Source organism: Choloepus didactylus, chromosome 2, assembly GCF_015220235.1.
Source record: "Choloepus didactylus isolate mChoDid1 chromosome 2, mChoDid1.pri, whole genome shotgun sequence".
Lineage (NCBI taxonomy): Eukaryota > Metazoa > Chordata > Mammalia > Pilosa > Megalonychidae > Choloepus > Choloepus didactylus.
In genome coordinates, this window is record NC_051308.1 from 6719609 (window position 1) to 6747592 (window position 27984).

Consider the following 27984-nt stretch of genomic DNA (forward strand, 5'->3'; position numbering starts at 1 on the left):
GACATGATCTTCAAAGCATAGATTAAAAAGGGACACTAAAGAATGTCAAAGGCCTAAATGAGCCATGAAGCCCAAGCCACCAGCATCTCTCAAGAGGATAATCACCGTGTGGGAAGGGGTGCGGGTGAGAAAACTCAACGAGGCCTGTATCCAGTGAATCAATAGGAGAATTTTGGTCTCCAGATCTGCAAAATTGGTGGCTTAAAGCAATTTATAAGCCCTTTTTTTAAAAATTTTTTTATTTCTATTGCATCTTTAACAAAAACTAAAGTAGGGTTGATATTGTACCAACTATGGTACCAAATACTGTGGTTAAAAAGAAATCAAGTTTTCTGTGACATAAAATTCAGTAGTGTAAATGAGATTTGGGGAAAACGAATGGATAAATTACACATATAATAATAGCAAACTGTTAAATGTCACCTCATGGCGAGCACGTTTCCAAGACCTAATGGATATAGACCCCTTACTCTTCCTAACACCCCCAGGAGACACCCAGAGGAGGCGACTTGCCCCAGGCCACGTGGGGCACAAGTCACCCAAGAATCACCCGCCTCCAGCAGTCTGTCCTTACTCTTCACGCAGCATGCTCTCCTCCTCCTACACGGAATGTTCACAGGATGCCTCTAACTGATCCAAGGAAAGTACATTTTATACAACAGGAAACTGTGTAAGTTATTTACTCTGGCTTGATTTACTGTCTATGACTGCCATCACAAGTTATAATGGCCAGGTAAATACAAATGGCTCTCCCACCCCGATAGGCCAGACTAGAAAATACTTTCAACTGAAAGACATTTAATAAAAAAACAGTTTGTGAGGGGTTAGTCTCCCAAGTTTCACTCTAAAATACAGGTGAGGACTCTTTGTAGATTTTCCAGGAAATCTGGATAGAATCCCTTTCTAGCTCTTTCACTGCTGAATGTGGCTCTAGAAGCTGGGCCTTTAGGCCAGTGGAGATGGTAAGAGGATAGTGACACACCTGGTAAAACTGATATGCTGAAAGGATTAAAGGCTCACAGAATTCACTAAACTCCCTACCTATTTTCCCCAAATCTATTTTCCAAAAGCTTAACTTTAGAAAAAGCCAAGTTATAACTTTTTGGGACCAAATAAAAATATGGAATGTTAGACTGTACATATCAAGTCTTCTATGTGCACTTCAGATGGCAGAAAAAGACAGAGAAAATGATAAGTAGATCGTCAGCTCAGCTCAACACCTACCTGCACATCCTAAGGACTACAGAAACAAAATCCCCTTCTGCACTGGGATTGCTAAGGAGAGAACAGCCTGGATCCCTCAGCTCATGTACTGACTTGTGCCTTACCATACAAATAAAAACAAAGGAAGCACCTGCCTGAGAGAAACATGCACAAGCAAAAGCAGCAATGCCGGCAAAAACATGGAAATACTATAAAGTTTGAGGGTTCATCCCCCTCCCCTTGCTGAGGCCCAGGCTTGGGCTTCAGGGGAAGAAGAAAGCGTTCCCTGAAAGTAAATTTTTGCAGGTAAAGGGAGAGAAAGGAAAGAGAAGAAAGGCTGAGCTTGCCTCCTCCACTAGTCATTTTTTTTTTTACAGAGGAGAAGAAAAGGTGGGGACACTGCTCTATGGAGAAGTGCTAGCCCAAGAGAGAACAGATGGGGAGGGATGCAGGAGGCAGGTAGCTGGGCAGAAGGCGGAGAGGGAGGGCAAAGCTGCTGGGAAGAGGAAATGCAGACTAGATGGCTACGCTGCTGCATGACCTTGACAACATGATCAAGACTCACCCATTAGGGAAACAACAGCTACTAACACTTTTTCACTGAACCTCTGACCCATCCTCCCCAAACATCCCCAGAACTCACAGATAATTAACTTGAATCACGTCTATCCGTCCTTTTGCCTGTAAAAACAAAAGCTTTCCACCTTGGGGTTCGAAAAGAATGAACTTTTCCCCAAAACAAAGAGTTAATTCCATGTAAGCCAACTGAGATACGTTCATCTAGCCAGTAATGACACATCAACTAAAAGTTGCTCAATAGCATTCTTAAATGGCGGGCTTAGAAGCATGTCAAGGGGTTCTCAGGAAGCTTATGGTCAACAGGTGGCCCCAAAAGGGGACGAGAATGGGAGGTGCCATCTTATTCCTCTAATCCTCATAACTGCTGAGTCACCCAGCTCAAACCACAGGTCAGATTCTTAAGGCAACCCATTGGCATGATTATGCATGAGCTATAGCCCTTGAAACAAAAAAGCAAGACATATATCTAGAAGGGTATTTATCTATTGAAAAAGAAGGATTTAATTTGGTATTTAGACATGGCCCAAAAGTGGAAAACGACCAGTGTGTACCCAGAAGAGGACCAGAACAATGAACTGAACTCAGGTCTGAGAATTTGAACTGTGAGGAACAGAGGAAATGCCGAGGGTACGTTCATCTCAGGGTCTTTACGCAGGACGATCATCTATCTAGAAATTTCCACCACCTCTTCACACAGCTGGCTTTTTCAGGTCATTCTGACATCAGTTCAAATGTCACCACTCAGAGAGGCATGCCCTATCCATGAAAAAAACCATCGCTGGGTCACAGCCATTTCTTTCATACCATCTTTCATTTTCTTCTTACTGTACCACAACTTGAAATTACCTCATCTATTAGGTTAATGGCTGACTTCCTGTCTCTCTCCTCCCTCTAAATCATATGCACCATAAGAGTTTTAGGGACCTTGTCTGTCTTCATATCGCCAGCTTCTAGAAGAGATTCTTGCTCACAGGAGGTACTCAGTAACTGTCGAATGCCAGAAGAATGAACAGATCCACACATACCAAACAATAGGAGGGCAGTATAGATGAATAAAAATACAGTAGACATGGCACCAGACAACCTGAGTTTAAGATCCAGCTCAACTGCCCAGTTTCCTAAATGACTAGGGTCAATCACTTAACCTCTAGCTCTCAGTTCCCTCTGCTTTAAACTAAAATAACATGAGACACTGTTTGCAGTATTTTATTATTACTATTAAACCATCTTGAGTGCATTATTATAGTGGCATCAATGAAAAGGTACAGTAAATCCATAGGCGAGTCCATTCATCTGGCAAGAATGACCTTTCTCATCTTCAACACCATTCTGCAGCTCTCACCTTAGGAAGCTTCCTCTCAAGTGTGTGAAAATTTGTTGGTAAGTTGTGGTAGAAAGTATAGTATAAAGGCACAGGTTCAAGTTCCCAGTCTACCATTCAACTTTTCTAAGTTTTATCCCCCTGCCCTCCCCACAATATATGAGCAAGTGTTCACTCCACCCATCTCAGAGTGCTACTGTGAGGATAAAAATGTAATGCTATGCTCTGCAAGGCAGTTTACATTTACCCATGTTTCAGTCTGCATTAGTATTCTGGCTCCAGAGGTCACATGGGCCCCAGAGGGAAAACTGTCATCCAAATAAAAGGCAATGACACAAGTCCCGTTTCATCAGGAGCAGTAGTCAACACCTCCACTTAAAGCCTCCTAGGACATATTTTAATGCTATCCAATTTTTTAAAATTCAGTTGTAATTCACATACCATAAAAGTTACACTTTTCAAGTATACAATTCATTGATGTCTAGTATATTCACAAGATTGTACAATCACCACCACTATCTAATTCCATGATCTAATTCCCATCACTCCTGCAAGAAATCCTGTACCCACTAGCAGGCATTCTACACTCTACCATCTCGCCCCAGCTCCTGCCACCACTCATCTACTTTCCCTCTCTATGTATTTGCCTATTCTGAGCATTTCATATAAAAAAGGAATCATACAATGCATGGCCTTTTGTGTTTAGCTTCTTTCACTTCACATAATGTTTTCAAGGTTCATTCATGTTGTAACATGCATCAGACCTTCATACTTTTTTATGGTCAATAGTCCATTGAATGGATATAACACAGTTGATGGGCATTGGGGTTGTTTCCACTTTGGGGCTATTATGGATAATGCTGCTATGATCATTTGGGTACAAGTATTTATGTGAACGTGTGTTTTCACTTCTCTCGCAACTGCTGGATCATATGGCAAGCCTATGTTTATCTTTTTTCAGGAATCTCCAAACTGTTTTCCAAAGTGACTGCACCATTTTACATTCCCACCAGCAACATATAAGGGTTCTAGCTTGTCCACATCCTCGCCAACACTTGTTATTTTCCATCTTTTTTGATTGTGGTCATCCCAGTGTATGTGATGCTGTATCTCAATGTGCTATCAGATTTTAACATTCAAATTTGAAACAGGTCCTCAGAAACCAAATGCCAGACAGTGGGGGAAAATCCAGATTACACCAAAGTTTCATTCTCAAACTTTGCTCCCTCAAGTACCACCTTCATGATTTCATCACATCTGTCCATTTTATTATTTTTTACTTGATTTCTAAAATTCAACTCACGTTTTAATTTCATCAAATTCAATTGCTATAAATATGAAATGAGTATCATTTGTCACAAATAAAAAACATCATACACATAAATATAACAAAAACAAAGCCAAGTTAGCTAGAGATCATTGTCTCCCAGAGCCTGCATCTACAGGTTAAAAGGAAAGTTTACAAGTGACAGATGTTGAAGAAATGCTGGCTACAAACGCATGCTTTCCGTAACCGAGTCAGACAGACTGAACAGATGCAACAACTCGGTAAGGCTGTTATTCAATGCCATGTCCTGAGAACCTTTTCAATCACCTGTCATGCCACCTCATCCTCCTCGCTCTGAAGACCTTGCCATAATGTTTCAGGAAATACCACCCCTGGAAGAGAAGGTCAGAACATGAGTTCCACAGCAATAACGTACCGGGGGTTTAAAGGACAAATCCATGAACAGCTCTCTTAGTTGGGGCAACTATGACACATGGCTGAGATGTGTCCCTTCTCGGTGTTAACAAATCGTGTTCAGCAGATTTCCAATAAGCCTGCCCATACGCTGGCTTCAGGCACCTGGCTCTTCAAGTTTCAACAAAAACATCTTTCAGAGCAAATATACATAAGACAAATTAAAATGAGGAGCACCTGCCCTCGATCGGCAAGCCCAGACAATGCCAACACCATCCATAATAGGAGAAGGTGCTGGATGGGCCTTACCGACAGAACTGGCTCTGAGTGTAACAAAAAAACACAATGCTTGGGTTGTGCTGAAATACAGTTCAGCATCGCTCGCCCAGCCCAACACACATGCTATTTATACACGTGTTGGGTAAAAACAGGCAGTGACAGCATATTTGAGTACCTCCGGGTTTTAAGACTAATTATGATCTGTCATCATCCAAGCTTAATAAAATACTAAAGAGCATATTATGTTAAAAGAAAAAGCATGAGTGTTAACCTCGAAGGGATTCCTCTGCCTCTTCACCTGATTTCTTCTCTCCACCCTCAGATCTCAGCCCAAGCATTCTTTTCACAGGGAATATTGCCCCAACCCTCAACACTAAATTCCCATTCTTATGTATCTCCTGGCACCCTTTATCCTCCCTTCATGGCCTGTCTTGCTTTGTGATTTAATAGTCGCATGGCTGATGTGTTTCGTCACAGGACAATGCTCCACGAAGGTAGGGACCAGTTGTTCTTTGCTCGCCATTGAATCCTCGAGACCTAGGACAGCTGTTGGCCCAGACTTGGCACTCAGGAATTATTATTTGTCAAATGAATGAGTTCAGAGAGGGTCAACATTTTGTTACACAGTATAAGACTTGGCCATATTTAGAACTAAATCACTAAGCATTTCACAAAGGCAAAAGGGTGCACAGCAGGGGCTCTACAACCTCCTAGATTGACTGCAACCCAGTCTAACTCCACCAAATAGAGGCCTTCCTGTCTTCTTTTGTAACTTCCAAACAACTAAAAGTTAGGTACTTGTTGCGGTTTGCTAATGCTGCCTTTTCGCAAAACACCAGAAATGGATCGGCTTTTAAAAATGGGGGTTTATTTGGTTACACACTTATAGTCTTAAGGCTATAACATGTCTATCGACAGAGGGTACCTTCACTGGAGAAAGGCCATTGGCATCCGGAAACCCTCTGTTAGCTGGGAAGGCACGTGGCTGGCACCTGCTTGCTCCCAGGTTCTGTTTCAAAATGGCATTCTCCAAAATGTCTGCATCAGCTTCCAATAGCCGTCTTCAAAATGTTTTACTCAGCTACAGCCATGAGCTCCTTATGTCTGAGCTTATGTAAGGCTCTAGTAAACTAATCAAGGCCCACGCTGCATGGGTGTGGCCACACCTCCACAGAAATTCTGAACCAATAGGTTCCAACCTAATCCACACTAACATGTCTGCCTCCACAAGATTGCATTAAAGATTATGGCTTTTTCTGGGGGGCATAATAGATACAAACCAGCACAATACATGATTGGTGGTTCCTCAAACATAGAATTACTGTATGACCCCGGAATTCCACTTCTAGATATACAGCCAAAGAACTGAACTCAGAGACTGCAGCAATTAATTGCACACTAATGTTTACAGCAGCATTATTCACATTAGTCAAAAGGTGAGAATAACCCAAATGTTCATCAACAGATGAATGGATAAACAAAGTATAGTACATACATGCAATGGAATATTTTTTAGCCATCAAAATGAAAGTTCTGTGTGCCAGTTTGAATGTATTGTGTCCCCCAAACACCATTATCTTTGATGTAGACATTTTGGTGCTGATTAGATTTGCTTGGAATGTGCCCCACCCAGCTGTGGGTGATGACTCTGATGAGATATTCCTATGGAGGCATGTCCCCACCCATTCAGGGTGGGCCTTGATCATTGGAGCCATATAAATGAGCTGACTCAAAGAGAAGGAGTGCAGTGCAGCTGTGAGTGATGTTTTGAAGAGGAGTTACAGCCAAGAGGGACACTTTGAAGAAAGCACAGGAGCTGCAGATGAGAGACAGTCTGAAGATGGCTGTTGAAAACAGACTTTTGCTCCAGAAAAGCTAAGAGAAGACAAATAACCCAAGTGCAACTAAGAGTGACATTTTTGAGGAACTGCAGCCTAGAGAGGAACGTCCTGGGAGAAAGCCATTTTGAAACCAGAACTTTGGAGCAGACGCCAGCCACGTGCCTTCCCAGCTAACAGAGGTTTTCCGGACACCATTAGCCATCCTCCAGTGAAGGTACCCGATTGCTGATGTGTTATCTTGGACATTTTATGGCCTTAAGACTGTAACTGTGTAACCAAATAAACCCCCTTTTTATAAAAGCCAATCCATCTCTGGTGTTCTGCATTCCAGCAGCATTAGCAAACTAGAACATTCCGATACATGCTACAACATGGATAAGCCTTCAAGACATTAGGCTAAGTGAAATGAGCCACACACGAAAGGATTGTATGAGCCCACTTACAGGAAATATCTAGAATAAGCAAGTTCACACAAACAGAAAAGATCTGGGAAGAGGAAGAGGAGGGAAGTTATTGCTTAATGGATACAGGGTTCCCATTTAGGGTGACAAAATTAAGTTTTAGTAATGGATGGTGGTGATGGTAGAACAACATAGCGAATGTAATTAATGCCATGGAATTGTACACTTAAAAGTGGTTAAAAGGGAAATTTTACGTTATATATATGTTACCACACATGCAAAAAAAGTTAGATAATTGAGTCTATCAAAAAGCTTTACAGAAGCCCTGCTGGTCAGTGAGGGATTAGTTGGTGATGCATGTAGAAAGAAGGCAAGAAAACTAAAGTCTACTAAGTGCTTACATCACTTATTTAATCCATGAAGACTCCTTTGTTATCACCATGTTCCAACGGAGACCCGAGACTCGCAAAATTTAGTAACTTGCTCATAGTCACATAGCACCTAAACAGTCCATCAGCAACAAAATTTAGTTTTCTGTGAGCAGAAGTCAGACAGTGGTGCAGAGTACATAGAAACTGAAAAAGGCCTAAAAGAATGAACAAAAGTTGAATGAAAGAGTTGGGACAGGGCATTAGACACAACTCCTTACAAGAGCAAATATTTGTTGACTGTGTTCAATAAACACAGAACGAAGGCATTGAACACTCACTGTTTCATTGATTCTTCATATCAATGCCATGAGAGGCTGAAATGTTTTTCCCCATTTTATAGGGTAAAACTATGGCTTACATGAAGGGACCTGGCCAAGGTCAGGTAGCTGCTAAGTGACTGAGACCTCTTGCCCTGATGCTGACCAAGGATGTCATGAACAAGGGCACAGAGGAGATAAAGAAAAAGATAGAGACACTGTCAAAGAAAACACTTAGTGAGCACCTACTGTATGTCAAGGCTAGACCCAGAGTGTGGGGAGCAGTGAGGAACGGCACGGTCCCTACCCTCTAGGAGCTATGTTGGGTGGAAGGCAATGGAGACAGAGCAGAACTTCAGAGGATGGGCTCTGGAGCTAGGATATCTGGGTTCCAACTCTGACTAACTGTGCATTCTTGAGTTATCACTTAATTTGTCTGTGCCTCAGTATCCTCCGCTTCAAAATGGCAATAACAATGATAATAGCTACCTTACAGGGTTGTTATAAAGAAAATGGGTTGAGATAAAGTCCTTAGATACATGTGGCACACAATAAACATAAATTAATACTAGCTATTATTATGCTCAAAACTAATGGAAAACAAGCTGTAGCAGCCTGGATCTGTGTACCCCCAGAAAAGAAACATATTCTTAATCCATTCCTGTGAGTGTGAACCCACCATAAATAGTACCTTTTGGAAGTTGTTATTTTTAATTAAGATGTGGCCCAACTGAATCAGGATGGGTCTTAATCCTATTACTGGAGACCTTATAGAGAGGGCCATAGAGAGAAGCCACAGGGAGCACACAAAAACTGGAAGTCAAGGGAACACGGAAGAGAAAGGAGAAGATGCCACTATGTTCATTGCCTTGTGATGGAAAAGCCAAGGAAACCCAGAGATTGCCGGCCAACCAGAAGATACCGACCCCAGGAGGAAGTAAGCCTTCCAGCCTCTGAAACTGTGAGCCAATACATTCCTGTTGTGAAGCCAACCTGCTATAGGGTATTAGTTTTAGCAGCTGGGAAACTAAAATACAAGGTTAGATGAGAAAGATACAGCCAGAAAATGTTCAAAAATTGATTGCGGTGATGATTGTGGTGCAACTATATGATGGTACTGTGAACAGTTGATTGTACACCATGGATAACTGTATGGTATGTGAATATATCTCAATAAAACTGATTTTTTTTTTTAAAAAAAGAAAGATACAGCCAAATTAAGGAGAGATGAGTGTGAGGATATCTGAAGAATGGCTATGATGGGTGGGGGATGGCTCAAGTCAGAGATGCCCTCGGAAAGACTGCTGAGCCACCCACATGTCCAGTGACGTGAGCCCCAAGCAGGTGTGGAGTTAGGTGTTACAGGAGGAGGAAATGGACAGGATGAGGTCACGGACTAAGCCTGTCTCATGAAAGGCGAGAGTTCATCAAAGATGATGCCAAGGATTTGAAACAAGTTGAGCGTAAGCATGCAAACTCTACAGCCAATAATAAATGGGGACATGAAAGGCAAATGGACTTGAAAAGGGAGAGGAGAGGTGTAGGAAGAAGATGAAGTCATGCGTTTCCTGTAGACCTGCTGAGATGACAGCAGCAGGTGAGTCAGCAAGTGGGCACAGCCTGTGGGCAGCCAGGGGGCTCCCCACTGAGGCTTGAAGCAAGGGCTGGCCCAAGGAAAAGACTGTTTACTCAGCATATACTATGTTTCTATAGATGTAGATATATATAAATCTCCTTTATTCTTCCAAAGAATCCACGAGATCAGTCTTTATTTACCTTTCTTTCACACATGAGGAAACGGATATGGAGGAAGTAAAGTGCCAAAGATGTCACAAGCAGAGAGTGGGAGAACAAGTCTTGAGATCCAGGTTTGTCCACCTCCAGAACCTATTGTCTTTCCACTGGGAGGTTCAGGAGGAAAAGCCAGGGGAATTAACAAGTGCTCCAAGAAGTGAGCATAGCGGTGTTACAACACACACCAGGCACTTTTCCTTCCCCCACTCCTGGGCACAGTTCCCTTGGGCAGCCCTCCCTCATCTCCTCCAATCTGGCAGTTGTGCTCATTAGTCAAGATATTGCAATAATCCCACCTCCTTCAAGAAGCTTTCACAAACCACCCCCTCCCCAAGTGGAAGTGACCACTCCTCCCCCCACCCCCACCCCGACCTGCCAAACCCTGCAGCCTTTGCCATCCATCCACCCACCCGGCTTGTGCAGATAAGCTTTAGCTGAGGTCTGGTGGTGTGGCCACACTGGGCCACCTCACTGATGGACAGGGCTGAATCTGTCCCTGGGGACTCCTCCATCCTCCCAGCTCCATCTCAGTTACCTTGGAATCTGCATCCTCAGTCAAAGGTCAGTCTTCTGAGATAGGAGGATTCTCACTGAATCATGCACAGCCCTGGGGCTGAACTGCTCTGCTGCTGCACCTTCTGGCAAATTCCAGGAACTACCAATTGCTTCTTCTTCCCAACACCTCTTCCAGACCAGAACTGACATTTCTCGGAAGAAGTTATTTCCTCATGTTGTTCACAATGCCTTACACATGGTAGGTGCCCGATAAATAATCGCTGTTGTCAAAGATGATGAAAAGAAACCTTTAGTACAGTAACACCTCCAGAGACTTCACCTCATGCAGCTGGGAACCCAGAGGTAAGCCAAAGGCCCCTGGGCAAACAGAATCTGTTTTCCCTCTGCAAACTCAGGAGCACTGCCAGTGGAAGTAATAATATTATAACCTTTTTTTTTTTTTTTTTTTCCAGATATGGATGGTTCAATGCTAGAAGACTTGAAAAATATAAAATGAGTCTTCTTTCTTTGGAATGTTAAAGATGAAACTTAAGCAACTTAAGCAATAAAGGACATTCCCTGACACGCTTGTCAGACAAACCCTCACCCAAAGCCTACTTACTCTCACTTCAGAAAGCAAATACATTATTTTGTTTCCCTGCCTTCAAGAGAGACAAGTTGAATAAATTTAAGAGAAGTCTAAGTGGTTATGCCCCACTAGCTAACTGGAAACCAAGACACCTAACTTTAAAAACATGGCGTTCTGGGGTTCTTCTGCAAGGTAGCCAAGTAAATATCAATAGATCCTATCTTTACAGGAACCACACACTTCAATAATTATGCATAATTCATTCTCTCATAAATGAGGAATGAAGACATTTTTAACTCATGTTGAAAGCACTCTGTGCATGAGCACAAGAAAGTAAATAATTGGCTTTAGAAAAATTTCCCTCCATAATCAGAGGAAAAAAGAAAAAATATCCAGGTCCAGGGATGAGGTTCAGAAGTCAGGAAATCTCATTAATGTGAAACAGTTCATTCTCTCATGGAATCCAGAAAACTGGAAGATATATCGCATAGTTTCTCTTAGAAGAACTGCAGAATTCCCACTTTCTTATCTTCTCTAACTCTGCAAACAATCTAACTGTAAGACACAAATGGCTATGAGGTCAACACAACAGTCCCCACGGAAGACAAATAATTTAAGAGCCTAATAAAACCTATTTTGCATAAAGAATTCTTTATTTCAACACACTTCAAAGCAAGACAATCTGTTAAAATTTTTGAAGCATCAGAAGAAAGTTACTATAACATCATTACTTATAATGGAATACTTGGGCAATTGGCTTTGGGGAGTAAAAAAATTAAAATTCTCAAAACTTCTCTACAATTTTTTTAGTACAGTTTCAAAACCCATATTCTATTCAAGAAAGACACTAGCTATTGGCTATTAACTAGGTCAGCAAAGCTTAGGCCCATCCACAGTAGCCCCAGGAGCTACCTTCCCTTCCTCTCAATAAGCACCGAGAGTTTCCTTCCCAAAGATTGGTCATTGGCAATTCTTGGGCATTCACACTGCTCTCCCTAACATCCAAATATATTCATGCTACTCCCCCAGTTAAACCCTTCCATGGTTTCCCATAACTCCGAGGATGAAGTCCAAACTCCCTAACATTCCTTAACAACAGACATGGTTCGGGGCACTGGGGATATACTATGCCTGAAAAAGTTCCGCTCTCCCAGATTCCACCCTAACCAGGGAAGACAGGCAACAAACAAGCAAACCTCAAACAGGTGAGGTGGACATACTGGGAAGAAGACTAAAGCAGGCAAAGGAAGTAAGAATGACATATTGTCAAGGAAGCCCTCCCAAAACTAGCCCCAGGCTTACTGGCCAAGCTCCTCTCCTGCCCGTCTGGCTACTTAAATCCAACCTCTCAGCCACACTCAGTTAGGTGCCTTTTGCATTTGCTCTTCTTCTGCCTACAATGTCCACGGCGCTCCTATCTGATGTGGCGAACTCCTCCCGATCTTTCAAGACTCCCCTCAAGTTTCTCCTCCTCGAAGAGGCCTTCTCTGGACTCCAACCACATACACCACCCACCCCCAGCAGGGAGAATCATCTCTTCTTCCTGCCACCACTGATCCAGGTATTTTTATTTATGTGTGTGACCCACACTGCTGGTGGAGCAGAGTTCCTGGAGGGCTGGAATGGGGACCCTTGTCCCCATAAGCCCAATCCCTGCATTGTTTTTAATTCAGTTTTATTGAGATAAATTCACACACCATACAATCATCCATGGTGTACAATCAACTGTTCACAGTATCATCATATAGTTGTGCATCCATCACCCCAATCTTTTCTTGAACATTTTCCTTACCTCAGAAAGAATAAGAATAAGAATAAAAAATAAAAGTAGAAAAGAACACCCAAATCATCCCCCCATCCCACCCTATTTTTCATTTAGTTTTTGTCCCCATTTTTCTACTCATCCATCCATACACTGGAAAAAGGGGGTGCGATTCACAAGGTTTTCACAATCACACTGTCACCCCTTGTAAGCTACACTGTTATACAATCGTCTTCAAGAGTCAAGATTACTAGGTTGGAGTTTGATAGTTTCAGGCATTTACTTCTAGCTATTCCGATACACTAAAACCTGAAAAGGGATATCTATATAATGCATAAGAATAACCTCCAGAGTGACCTCTCGACTCCATTTGAAATCTCTCAGCCACTGAAGCTTCATTTCATTTCATTTTGCACCCCCCTTTTGGACAAGAAGATGTTCTCAATCCCGTGCTGCCGGGTCCAGATTCATCCCTGGGAGTCATATTCCACATTGCCAGGGAGATTTACACCCCTGGGAGTCAGGTCCCATGTAGGGGGGAGGGCAGTGAGATCACGTGCCAAGGTGGCTTAGTTAGAGAGACAGCAGACCCTGCATTTTTAAAAACTCAGTTAATGAATAGATGACACGTATGCCATCTTTTTATAATGCTGCCTTTGAAATGATCTGGCCTGAAGAAAGCAAAATTACCCTTTTATTTAAAACTCTCTTTGTAAAAACGCACTTCTGTTTCCCTGAAAGCTTTGTGGTTTAGACAAGTCCTTCCAGGTTCCCTCCTATAGAATTCTCTTGACCTTTAGCCACATGCCCTGGCACCTGAAGCAGCCGTTACTCCACGGGTGAAGAAACAGCATGCCGTGAAGGAAGAAATCCTACCTGCCAAGACACTAAGAGACGGCTGAAGATATAATGCCAATGAAGTGGTGGATCCAAAGAAACCATCTCATGTTCTCTTTTACAGCCGGTGATCATTTTTACATACAGTATTCCCTGAATCCTACATATTAAAACTTTCTTTTTTAAGAAGATAAATTGTTCAAAAGGCATGGGAGGAACCCACACTCTATTTTGGCTTTTCTTCCTACGAGTTATTTCACTGTAGCCGCCTACTTGACCAGGACAGACTCTAAAGGTCATCAGACCTCCCAAGGTGGGCAAAGAATGTACAAATGGTATTGTAAACAAAGCATTCAAACACCCCTCCCCTGGTCACTGTTGATAACAAATCTCCACAGCCCAGTGTCACAAGACCCTGCTGAAACTCTGTTCTCACACCCTATGGAATACCCTTGTCCTAACCCTTAAAACCACCCCCGGCATCCCCTGCTCTTTGTGGAGTGCTAACTTCCATATTTTCTGGCCAGCCGCCACCGGGAAGAACTCTCTCCTGTCCGTAAGTCCTAATAAACTCTTATCTAACTCTGTGCCTGGTGTTTTTTTCAGTCCTGGGGCTGAGCTGGGTTGGAGAAATTGGTGAGCCAGGCAGGAGGCCAAAGAGCTGCCGGCCATAGTGGACATGAGTCCTGGGAAGGCAAAATTCATGGGGGGAATCCCAAATTGGCCTGTGTTGTACATGCAGGGAGGGATGGCTGCCCTCCTGGATGAATGGGGACCGCTGCGAGAGTATGGGGATGCCCTGAAAACTCTGGCAGTGTTGCCGTTTTGCAACAAATAGCAGGACAATTAAATTTAAGTAAGAAGAAAAGGGACCACCAAATAGTGGCAGCCATAGCATGGCCTCTGTTAGGAGCCCTGCGGATGGCTACCAAGGCAGAACACAAATGGTGAAAGCTACTGCATGCTGTTTAGAGGAGAAAGTAAAAGTAGAAAGAGGAAAACCCTGCTCTATTCCAGGGAAAGCTAGTGGAAGCCCTAAAAGATATACCAATGTCAGCCCAGACTCCCAAGAAGGTCAGATTTTGTTGGACACCCATTTCACCAGCAAGTCTGCCCCTGACATTTGGAGAAAGCTGCAAAAGCTCTCCATGGGCCCACAAACTCCCACTAATAACCTGTTAAAACTGCCTTTCCTGTCTTTAACAATCGAGACAAGGCCAAGGATGAAGAGAAGGCAAAGAGAGTCAAGCAAAAGACCAGGGAACAGGCTCAACTTCTTGCAGTCACTGATAAAGGCGCCCTGCCTCGAGGTCACCCAAATCATGACTCCAAGCCTCAAAAACCCTGCTTCAACTGTGGATCAGAGAGTCAGTGGCAGAGAGAGTGCCAGAAACCTCAGGACAACCCTTGACCTCAGGACCTACCAGGGCCTTGCCCCAAGTGCCACCAACATGGGCACTGGGCCAGGGACTTCACTGTCTCCTGAAGGGAAGGCAGGACAGCCCCTTGAGCCCTGATCCAAGCAAGTGAAGAAGACTGAGGGCGCTCGGGGTCATGAATGGCTCCACTGACTTTACATCTGACCATCACCCTAGAAGAGCCTTGGGTGACACTCAAACATGGCAGGTAAGATTATCAATTTCTTAATTAACACTGGAGCCACTTACTCTGTCCTGAACTGCCACACTGAGCCTATCTCCACTCGGACTTGCCTAAATATAGTTGATGGTAAAGCCAAAACTAAGACCCTCACTACCCCTCTCCTTTGCTAGACATTCTAGTACCTCATTAATTTCTCATTGTCCCTGAAAGCCCCACCCCCCCTTCTAGGGAGGGATCTTTTTACTCCATGGGGTTCACCTTAAGACTAGTAAACCTGGCTAGTATTTACCCCTTGTTTGCCCCGAGTCCCAAGTAAACCCATTTGTATGGGATGAAATCATCCTGGGGATAGCCTACCAAACAGCCCCTGTCTGCATTCAGTTGCTCAGTCTTAGATCTATGCATTAACATAATTTTCCATCCTTCTGTTAGACTAAAATTTGTCACATATTTAAAAACTGTATAAAATTCCTAAAAACTTAATATTCTCACTGTACATGTTATATCTTAATTCTGATCTGTGTGATGTTAGATGTTGTTAGTCATGGTTTTAGTTATTCTTAGAAAAGTTACAGATCATAAAAACAACCTAATTCAGCTTTATATGACATGGAATCTAAAATAAAGAATAAAATCTTAATCAAAAAATGAAGTTTTTGCAAAGTCCCTTAAAGGACTAAAGAAAAATTTTGAAACTATTAAATTTCCCCATTTCTATTATTCTCATAAGCAATAAGGGTTCCCAATTTAATAAGTCAAGTCCTTAATCTTAAAGCTTGTCCATATGCCTACTATACTGGTTTGTATATATTATGTCCCCAAGAAAAAGCCATATTCTTTGATGCAATTTTGTGGGAGCAGATGTATTAGTGTTGATTAGATTGTAATTCTTTGAGTGTTTCCATGGAGATGTGACCCACCCAACTGTAGGTGATAACTCTGATTAGATAATTTCCATGGAAGTGTGGCCCGCCCATTCAGCATGGGCCTTGATTAGTTTACTAGAGTCCTATGTAAGAGCTCAGACAGAAGGAGCTGGCTGCAGCTGAGAGACACATTTTGAAGACAGCCATTGGAAAGTGATGCTGACATTTTGGAGAAAGCCATTTTGAAACCAGAATTCCCAAACAGATGCCAGCCATGTGCCTTCCCAGTTAACAGAGGTTTTCCAGACGCCACTGGCCATCCTCCAGTGAAGGTACCCGATTGCTGATGCCTTACCTTGGACACTTTATGGCCTTAAGACTATAACTGTGTAACCAAATAAACTCCTTTTAAAAAAGCCAATCCATTTCTGGTGTTTTGCATAATGGCAACATTAACAAACTGGAACACCTACTTAAAATTAATGCCTAAGAGTCGCCCCAGAAAACTTCTTTTGTTGCTCAAATGTGCTCGCTCTCTCTCTCTCTCTCTAAGCCACATGCTACAAATTAACTACCTTTCTCCCTACATGGGACATGACTTTCAGGGATGTAAGTCTCCCCAGCAACATGACACATCACTCCCAAGGATGAGCCTGGCTCTTGATCGTAAGATGCTGCGCTAGTTTGGATGTATTATGTCCTCCAAAACACCATTATCTTTGATTCAGTCTTGTGTGAGCAGGAAATGTATTGGTGTTGATTGCATTGGAGACTTTTGATTGGATGTTTCCATGGAGATGTGATCATTCAACTGTGGGTGAGATCTTTTACTGGATAATTTCCATGGAGGTAGGAGGTATGCCCTGCCCATTCAGCATGAGCCTTGATTAGTTTCCTGGAGCACTATATAAGCTCAGACAGAAGGAGAAAGCGTGCTACAGCCAGGGACACTTTGAGGAATGCACAGAAGCTGAAAGAGGGGCTGGAGCTGAGACCGACAGTTTGAGGACAGCCATTGGAAGCTGATGCAGACATTTTGGAGAGTGCCATTTTGGAACACAACCTGGGAGCAAGCAGACGCCAGCCACGTGCCTTCCCAGCTAGCAGGGGTTTTCCGGATGCCATTGGCCATCCTCCAGTGAAGGTACCCGACTGTCGATGCGTTACCTTGGACACTTTATGGTCCTGAGATTGTAACTTTGTAACCAAACAGATCCCGTTTATAAAAGCCAATCCATTTCTGGTATTTTGTTTAATGGGCAGCATTAGCAAACTGGAACAGATGCCAAGCCCCAACCAACAATGTCCCTGAAAACACAAAGGAACACCCTGAGCTCCATCTTGCTCCTGCTTCTGTTTAGACCGTGTATACGATTTCTCACCCAGTTTGTTTCTTCCAGATTAGAAGCCTTTTACAACAAACTTCTCCTCACCAGAGGCTACGCTCCTGTTCCCCATGCTCAACCAGCCACCCTCAATAGCACAGCCAGAGACTTCTGTGCTCCCACAAGTAGAATCTGCAACCCCATTAATAGCTTGAAGCAGTTACAGAAGAGGGAACATTGACCCAAATTCCCTTAAGACTAGGGAAGTTAGAAGTCTCTGAGGGGGGAAAAAGAGATAGGGTTAAGAATTAGGGCAGTGGCTTGGTTGAGCAAAGGGCAAATTCCCAAGAGCAGTCAGGCCTCAAGGATGAAGATATCACCTGGAGCCAAACAACCCCCACCTAAGTGAGTCATCTACAGAGAAGGGTGGAGCCAACCGACCCACCCGAAGGCACTATCTACCACCAGGATATTATTAGAGCAGCAGGAATTATCCATTAGTGTTCCCCATAAACATCTTCCTTTTTGCCCATTGTGCCCTTGCAAACACCTTCCTACAGTGGGCTTTAGCAGTAACTTATGACCACACAATCAAACCCAGTGTTGGGTTTGCACAGACTTGCCATCTTCAGGCGCTACCAGCCTTCCTTGGACTGTGACCCCTGCGAATTGGACTGCATAGAGTACCCTGCCGGCCTGGCAGAATTCAGGAAAAGAATTCTGGAAAAGAATCTTCTCCTTTAAGAATGAAATCCAGCTACCATCCTATAATGAGTCTGGGGCTTACATCGCCTCCCTTGTATGGGAACAGGTGAACAAGCCCCGACCTGTATTGGGTATGCTGTATATGATGGTTTAGGGTGGCTGACGGCAGAAGCTGCAACAGTGGAGCATGCTGCCCCTGTCTGTATGGAGCGACTTGATGGAATCATGATGTGGGGTTGCTACCCCCAAACTGTGTAATTTTACTGTTAAACTACAAAACAATAGTCTTTTCCACTGGCAAATATCTCTGACCAACAGAGATATTCCCCTAAGGGGTGGCTATGGACCTGTGGGCAATATGGTTGGTCCTATTTACCCTACAACTGGACAGGACGTAGGACATGGGGACAGCCTTATGTCCCTGCTACCTTGTATGTCTCTTTACCCCACACTCCTAGTAATTGGGAAACGGTTGAGCTTAATATAGAATAAAATGCACTCCTTGGTAGTATTATTCTTTAGCCATTCTTGCACCAGGTGAAGCACAATAGTTACTGAAAACCATGTGGCAGCTTTAGGCAATCATGCTGCCCAAGCACTTAATGCTTCCAGAAGAGCTATATCCTTACTAAATGACAAAACCACACCACTTAGAAAGGTAGCTTTACAAACTAGAATGGCCTTAGATATCCTCACTGCAGCACAAGGCAGCACCTGTGCCTTCATTAATGTGCAGTGCTGCGTATATATTCCTGATCATTTGCACAATGTTCCACAAGTTTTAAATCATATGCAAGAGCACATACATAATACTGATCAATTGTCAGTAGACCCCTTGACTAAATGGTTTCATTCTCTTTCTTGGCCATGGTGGCATCTCTTTGTGGCGTTATCTCTGTGCAGAGGACTTCTAGTGTTCTGTTGTCTCTCATGCTGTTGTTATGGAATATGGATGCAATGTCTGTCCTATGGTCATTGTAGTCTGCTAAGTGGGGGTGGACTGTGGGGACCCAGGGCCTGGGCTACTTCTGCTCCATAGTGAAAGTGAGTCACAGCCACATACTTGACTGGGGCAGACATTAAAAGTCATCAGACCTGCTGTAAACAGAGCATTAAAACTCCCCTCCCCTAAGTGGAATGGTGCAGCCTATCTGGAGGACACTGTGGTGGTTCCACAAGATGCTAAGTATGTGGGGGCCATAAGGTCCTGCAACCTCATTAAGGGGTATTATACTTGGACGATCTGAGAGCAGGGACATGCATGGACATTGCACACTGGTGTCTATGGTGGCAGCATTCCTGATGTGCAATGGGTGGAGGCTGCCTAAAGGATCATCACCTGATGAACAGAGTGGTGAACTGTGGTGTATGCAGCTGCAAAAAGGAATGAAGCTGTGAGACATGCAAGGTGAATGCATCTTGAGGACAGCATTTTGAGTGAAGTACACCAGAAATGAAAAGAAAAACATAATGCCTCAGTAATACGGACTAACTATAATGTGTAAAATCTGAGAATTGAATCTTAGAGCACAGTTTTCAGGGGAATGCTTATTGTAAAGGTCCCTAGATTGTAAGTTCTTACAGCAGTCTCATCTATTCCTGAGTTGTAATGGTTTTCTCAAAATTCTGAGATGCTGATCCCTTTGTGTATAACCTGGTCAGTCTCTGGAACTTTGGGTATCTGTGTGACACCTGAAACTCAGAGCTAGAGCCTGGCAGCTATGAATGTCAGTATTACCTCATACAGCAACTGTTTAAAAAGCTGAAAAAGAGTTCAGACCTCAGAGGCATGAATGAAGTAGATCTGGTTAGGTCTAAGGCAACTCAGCCCAAAGGGTAAAGGACAATATTGACTGTGTTTTAAAACTTCAACTTTTGTGAGAGACCACGGGAAAAGATGTTCATTTGGTGCGGGATCTATATTTTCTGCAGCACACTAAATAAGTTAACTTGTATGGTCAGTTTATTCAAACACCATAATTACATGGAACTTTGACTAGGAAGTGAGATCTGGTAGGTTTGTACAGGTTAGTGTGACATTCCAATACATCCAAAAGTAATGTGGGCAGAGAATGAAGAGATATTTTCTGGGCCCCCCCGAGGAACTGGGGAAAAATGCCGAAATGTTAGATTTCCCCACCTAGGGACTAAAAATTTGGTAGGATGAGCTCTTGACCTTGGGGTGTGCCCTTGTGAAGCTGGTTGCTGCAAGGGAGAGGCTGAGTCTACTTCAAATTGTGCCTAAGAGTCTCCCCTAGAGAACCTCTTTGTTGCTCAGATGTGACCCCTCTCTCTCTCTAAGCCCACGCAGAAGGTGAACTCACGGCCCTCCCCACTATGTGTGGCATGACTCCCAGAGGTATAAATCTCCCTGGCAATGTGGGATCTAACTCCCGGGGATGAGCCTGGATCCAGCATCGGCATCGTGGGATTGAGAAAATCTTGACCAAAAGGCAAAAGGGGGAGGCAAAATGAAACAAAATAAAGTTTCAGTGACTGAGAGAGTTCAAATGGAATTGAAAGGTCACTCTGGAGGGCATTCTCTTATGCACTTTATAGGTATCTCTTTTTAGTTTTTACTGTATTGGAATAGCTAGAAGGAAATACCTGAAGCTGTTGAACTGCAAACCAGTGGCCTTGATTCTTAAAGACGATTGTATAACTATGTAGCTTACATGGTGTGACTGTGTGATTGTGAAAACCTTGTGGCTCACGCTCCCTTTATCCAGTATATGGACACGAGTGGAAAAATGGGGACAAAAAGTAAATGAAAAATTGGGTGGGATGGGGGTGGAATGGAATGCTTTGAGTGTTCTTTTTTACTTTTATTTTTATTTTTTATTTTTTGGAGTAAGGAAAATGTTCAAGGGGTGATTCTGGTGATGAGTGCATAACCACATGATAGTGCTGTGAATGGCTGATTGTATACTGTGGATGACTGTAGGGTATGTGAATGTATCTTAATAAAACTGTATAAAAAAAAAAAAAGAAAGAAAAAGAAAACCTCCCCTCCCCTGATCACTGTTGATAACAAATCTCCACAGCCCTGTGTCACAAACCCTGCTGAAACTGTTCTCACTCCCTATGCAATGTCTTTGTCCTAACCCTTATAAACCACCCCCTGCCACTCCCTGCTCTTTGCAGAACGCTAACTTCCATCTTTTCTGGCCGTCCGCCACTGGGAGAACTCTCTCCTGTCCATAAGTCCTATTAAACTCATATCTAACTCTGTGCCTGGCGTGTTCTTCGGTCTTGGAACTGAGCTGGGTTTGGACCTGCAACAACTCAAGCCCTTATGACACCCAGGTAGAAAGACAGTCAACACGAGGGAGTGTGGGGGAAGGAGTCACAGACCAGTACACTAGACATATGGTTCCTTGGCTCCTGATAAAGGAGACTAGTTTAGAGTAGGAGATTCTTCCAGCAGCCCAGATTCCTGCACTGTTATTTTGGCTTCCATTTTCTTTCAATGAAGGGCAAACAGGCATTTTGGAAGGGAGAGTCTTCCGTTCCGTGCTGGATTCAGTGATCAAGCTGTGACTGCAGCTATGTCAGCCAGACCTCACAAAGGCTGGAGGAAGCCACCCTGCCAGCTGTCACTCCTCAAGCCCAAACTAGAGCTCCGAAACCAAAGACCCCTTAAAAATAACAAAGGAAAAGAGCTCAGCTGCTCTGGGCCCAATTCAAGCACAAAAGAAAGGGGGGTGTGGTGGGGTTTGGAATCACTGCCATATTTCATGTAAACATAGATCTTACTGCTACACTTAGGAATGCATGAGTCAAACAAAGGGCTGATGATAACTACCACACAAACCCAGCCCCCCAGCTAAAAATGAATGACGAGAACCTACAACACACAACTCGGAGCCTGGAAATCCTGTTGGGATATGTTTGTGTTACATATTTCAAAATGGCTTTATAAAAAGATGAAATTTTGACATTTTTTTTTTTTTTTTTTTTGGTTCAAGGGGAAGCACCTGGAAGAGACATTAAAATTAAAAGCGTGCGCCAAAGTAATTTGAGACTTTATACTTGTAGCTTACTGTAACTGTATAGCATCTGTTCTCCCAGCCCCCAGACCGACATCCCTGCATATTATGGTTGAGGTTAGTTTTGCCCTTGAACAGATTCTGTGTGTCCTGTACTTCAAGGGTCACGGTGGGGTTGGAAGAGAGGAAGATAAATCACAGAAGCACTGAAATTCCAGAAGAGTAATTTGGGGGAAATTAGACTTTCTCTTTGTTGGCTGTCAGCAACCAAATGTTGTCCATGGCAATGTTGGGAATCCAGTGGCAGAACATCTGGCTCTAGGGCCACTTCATTTATGGTGACGGAATATAAAAGAAAAAAGAAACAAGACCACTACTGCGCCCTTCTGAATAGGGCATACCTTGAGCCAGGCGCTCACTTCCAGTGTCTCATTTCATCCTTGTAAGAACCATTTGATGGATTATTATCCCCATCTTGTAAATGGGGAAGGACGTTGAAGGCCAAGGGCTCAAGGTTATATTACCAGTGAGTGTTGGAGGGAGGAGCCAATGCAGAGTCTTCTACTCATTCCCAGACTGGCTCTACCTTCTCCCTACAGCAGATGAGGCTGCTGGCCAGGAATATAACTTCTCAGCAAGGAAAGTTTCTGATGGTGGGAGGGACTCAAAAGCAGAATGGATAATGGAGAAACAAAGCTGTCCCCCTGGCTTCTTCTCAATGTGTTCAGTTAACTGTTTGCTGCTTTAAAAATTTAGATACACTCCCTGGCAATGCAGGATATGACTCCCAAGGATGAATCATGGGATTGAGAACATCTTCTTGACCAAAAGGGGGATGCAAAATGAAACAAAATAAAGCTTTGGTGGCTGAGAGATTTCAAATGGAGTCGAGAGGTCACTCTGGTGGACATTCTTACAACTATATAGATAATACTTTTTAGGTTTTAATGTACTGGAATAGCTAGAATACCTGAAACTACCAAACTCCAACCCAGTAGCCTTGACTCTTGAAGATGACTGTATAACAATGTAGATTATTGGGGGTGACAGTGTGATTGTGAAAACCTTGTGGATCACACTCCCTTTATCCAGTGTGTGGATGAATGAGTAGAATAATGGGGACAAAACCTAAATGAAAACTAGGGTGGGATGGGGGGATGATTTGGGTGTTCTTTTTTACTTTTACTTTTTATTCTTATTTTTACTTTTTTTGGTATAAGGAAAATGTTCAAAAATAGATTGGGGTGATGAATGCACAACTATACGATGGTACTGTGAACAGCTGATTGTACACCATGGATGACTGTATGGTATGTGAATACATCTCAATAAAACTGAATAAAAAAATGTAGATATAGACGCATAAATATATAGATACATAGATGCAAACATGTACATGTACATAGAAAATGATAAGCAAATGTGGAAAAGGTTAAAAACTGGGGAATCGCAGTGAAGCATGTATAGCGGCTCTTAGAGTATTCTTGCAGCTTTTTATGTACGTTTGAATGTATTTCAAAATGGAAAGTTAAAAACAAGATTGTAGAATTAATTGTGAATAAAGTCTCGATAACATGTTGCTTTGTGTTCTGAGAGCAACAATTGAGTATGTGACACCTTTGAAAATTTTAAGATGAACTATTCTAGGCACCAGATGTTTTATTTTATGTGAAAACTGAAGCTTCAACCTATCTGAAGTCTCTGCCCCTAGTGACATTGTATTGTAAAAAATACCTAATAACCAATATATATTGAGCATGCATTTTGTGTCAAGCACCACTTATATAATCTTTCCAATAATACTATGAGGAGAGATATACTATTATTCCTGCACGTCAGAGGAGGAAACCGAAGCACAGAGGGATTAAAGGTACTTCCTTAGCCTTGCTAGGAAGTTGCTGAGCCACATTAAAACCTGGAATTTTGATTACCCAGTCTGTGCTCTTAACCAGTTCTCTGTACTTCCTCAAATAAATATTTGCTACATAAAAAAAAATAAATAAACCATGAACTACAAACTCAAAAAATAAAAAATGAATGCAAGCAGAATTTAGAGTCTGAAGAACCCATTTTAAACATTGTATGAGCCTGTCCCCCAAGCTGTCCACTGTCAAAAGATGTGACACTATTGGCCTGTAACAAGCAATTTCACATCTTGTTCACAATGGACACGAAGGAAACACCTTGTTCTCAGCCTCTTTAACTTTATCCCACAAACCCCAGATTCCTGCATGTATGTGCCATTAAATTTAGAGATTACGGGTCTGTTTACAAAATCATGACATGTTCCTACATCATGAAGAAATCTGAAGGCTCCTTTAATGTTCACTTGATAATGGTTAGTGCCAATAAAAAATTAAAGTGACCGGCCACAGAAGCCAATCTCTCCTCAAAAATGTCATTCTTCAAAGGTAGCTACTGGCAATGTCCAATATAAGAAACCTGATGCCTTTGAGAGTGGAGATTAGGTATGCAGGTGCAGACTGCCATGTCTCCATAAACGCCATGGGTGCTACTCTAAGGTCCTTGCATGTCTGTGTTGTGTTACTTTTAAAGGAGATCTGACTACCAGGCTCTGGTCACCTTCAGAGCTCCTGATGGAAAAGGAAGACAGCGGGTGGCTGCAAATTTTCATGCAGGAAAGGCACCTTCCCCTTCTGTCTAAACAACATGCAGCATGAGTTCATCAAGCTAACATTGCAGCAGCAATTGCTCCTCTGGGGACAATTGCCACTGCTCGGCGGGGAGTAGCCACACATGCCCAGTCCAGCCCGTTGGTCTACTGGGGCTTGGCAAGCTCAAAGGTACAACACAATTTTAGCAATCTGTCATCAAATGCTTTCCATGACGTCATCAGCCAATAAATGTTTCAAAACAATAACCTGTTCCATTTCCCCTTCCAAAAGGTTCTCCCTTCTTAATTTTGAGTCCCACTTCTCAGCAATAAAATGCAGAGAAACGCAAAAATTGACCAACCTCTCTTAAATAGGCTTTTCAAAAACAATGGACCAAGCTTTAGAGAAAGATACAAATCCCATATTCTCCCTGTCTTAGAGATCTCAAAGACTCAAAGATCTCAAGCTACTTCCCACGTTAATATGGTCCTGGCATTTAAAAAAAAAAGGTAAATTTTATTTTAAACAGAAATAAATGCTTGCAGCAAGAGATCAGTTCTCCTTTGTCAAGGACATTTTGCCAAGACATTTTGCCAGGTGCCAGCCAGACCACTCTCCAGCCCCAAACTGGGTGGGCCACAGCACCCTTCTGCTCCTAAGAGACACCTAGATTTTAATAATTCCTAATTACTGACGATGTTCATTATGTCTAATTACATAAAAATTTCACTTCTAAGAAATTTGAGGTTTACCTAAAGATAATGATGTGAAAAGATCTTTAATACATTAATGAAATTTAAAAAGAAATTACAGATCAGTAAACTATGTGTGAAACCATTTATATAAAAGAAAAAATTATGTGACTGGATATAAAAATGCCTGCAAACGTATAGGAAAATTCTGAAAGGTGCTCACAACCAAATAGAAGGAGAAGGGTTTGGCAGGCAGGGAAGCTGTCTTCTAATTAAACTAGAATTCTACTCTTCACAGATTTTACAAGAAAGCATTTCTGTATTACTTGAGTAATTTTTTAAAATAAAAATAAAATCTTCAGGCAACAGAAAGACAATGGGTGGGGAGGGGTAAATATTATGAAAACAAATCACATTCCACAGCTCCCAAATGTTTAATCAGAGAGGATTTTTCCATTAATATTCCTGTGATTACCAAGTTGCTCCCGAAGGCTGTAGTCCTGCCTGCTGCGTTAGAAGCAGCTGTTTCCTTTCATTCATTACCTATTTCCTCCACAGCCAGGAAAACCAAAAGGCAGTTCTGCTAATTCCAGAAGCCAAACGTGTAAACCTGCACCCACACCTTCACCCAAGAACATCACGGAGGAAGAGCTAGGCTGCCTTTATATTTTTTGAGCCTAAGGCAAAGCTTTATTCCTGAGCCTTCTTCCCTGACCACACCTAAGCCATCCAACTTCCAGGCACCCCACAGTCCACACTAGTGACTACCTTTCACAGTCAAACCTGAAATCATGTTCAAAGATGTGTAAAGTTCATGAACCCAAAGGAAAACAGGATAGCTGTCGAAGTTCCAACAGCCTCTTTTCATTCTGCAAAAAGCTGCAAGGGATGAACAGTGAATGACAATGTACGACTTACTGGCTTCTGCAATCTGCCATGATCTCACCGCCAACTTGACTCTCCAGCACTACCGATGGCCCATTTGTAGTTTTCTAAATCTCTTCTACCTGGAAGGCTTCCCCATCCCCAGTCCCCATGTGGCTGGCCAACTCCCACATATCCTCTAAAACCATCCTCAGGCAACTGTTTCCTATACAATACACACACACACCATTTTGTGCCCCTCTGAACGACTCCTAGACCTGTAAATACTTCCCTGCTAGACTGAAGTGCCTCATAAATGGATCCTCAAGCCCAGACCCCGAGTCTCACACATCCCAGAGGGTTATTGTAAACGCTTATTGATCTGAACTGCATTACAGAACAGGAAGAGAGCTAGGATGCTCAAAATTATTGCTACAGTGGATATGACCTAAAACTTTATGGGTTTTGTTTTGGTGGGAGTGGAGAGAGAAGAGAGTACAATTAGGGCAAGGTTTGGAAAACAGTACAATCAGAAACGTCCTGAACCAGGAGTCTGGGACATAGGGTTCTAGTCTAGGGTCTGCCACCACATCTTACTCATGTAACTCTTTGGCCCATTGTTTCCTTAACTATAAAATGATAAAATGTATTCACTCGAAAGAACATGTACTCACACTGGATGATCTAGGTCATTGCCAACTCTCAAAATTAGAGGAATGTGAACATGCCCTCCCTTGCTACACTCCCAGGAAAAGTCAAGATGTACTCCAATTTCCCTCTGTGGGCACCCAGGGCCCGGGCCCCCTCCCCTCCATAGCAAAAGTGAGTTATTGCACGTACCGCCTACTTGACCAGGACAGATTGCAAAGATCATCGGACCTCCCCAGCGGGATAAAGACTGTACAAATGGTATCACAAACAAATCCTTGAAACTCCCCTCCCCTGATCACTGTTAATAACAAATCTCCACACCCCTGTGTCACAAGACCCTGTCGAAACTCTGTTCTCACACCCTATAGAAAGTCTTTGTCCTAACCCTTATAAACCACCCCCTGGCATCCCCTGCTCTTTGCAGAGCACTAACTTCCGTCTTTCCCACCCAGATGCCACCGGGTGTCCTTAAGTCCCATTAAACTCACGGCTAACTCCGTGCCTAGTGTGTTCTTCGGTTTTGGGGCTGAGCTGGGTTGGAACACCCTCAAACACAGTCCCATTTTCCAGTGCATGATCTTAAATAGAATTAGTACTTTAGCATTGCTTAATGCCTCTTATTTCTTACTATAAGGATCTTCCCGGTCTCCCTCATCTCAGACCCAAATATTATCCACCACCCCCCTCAAAAAAAATGCTGTTATTGTAATTAAGGCAAAGCCCTCTGTTGCAAATTTAACCAGCCCAGGGCCACTGACAGTCAACCCCAGTCTTTAAGGCTTGTAAACAGACCATAAATTAGCCACCCAGCCCGGTGGCTGCTCCTGGCCCAATCGCACCTGACATCTAGGGAGGGTATTTTTTAGCTCAATTCGCAGACCCCTGCTTTCTTAGAGAGCAAGACTGCCAATTCCACAGACCAGAGTGCTACCAATTAGCTCAGATTGTAACTCTCTTCATGAAATTTTCTGCGGATTTTTTCAACTTTTAAATTCAACTTACAGGTTTGAAAATTAACAGGATCAAAAATATGCTGTGTATTAATCTTTCAATTATATATCACATCCCTCTATATAGTCTAAAGCCATAATGTTGAGATGGGGACAGGTATAGATATATTACAAATGTATCTTTGGAAGCACCGCTTATGCATAAAAAATTAGGCAAATATATGAAGATGGAACTTGATCTAGAAAAAATGATAT

General features: G+C 42.8%; 1 protein-coding gene across 3 annotated transcripts in view; it reads right to left on the minus strand.

The window, feature by feature from the left end:
• Window positions 1-27984, minus strand: part of CNKSR3 (CNKSR family member 3) — a 108111-nt gene that overhangs the window by 57876 nt on the left and 22251 nt on the right. The window contains exon 1 of one of the 3 annotated variants that reach the window (XM_037819882.1): window positions 4567-4769. The exons of the other annotated variants lie outside the window; for them this stretch is intronic. The gene's annotated coding sequence lies outside the window, so the exon portion shown is untranslated. Of the gene's footprint in view, window positions 1-4566; window positions 4770-27984 lie in introns of those variants that run through there. 3 annotated transcript variants of the gene reach the window in all.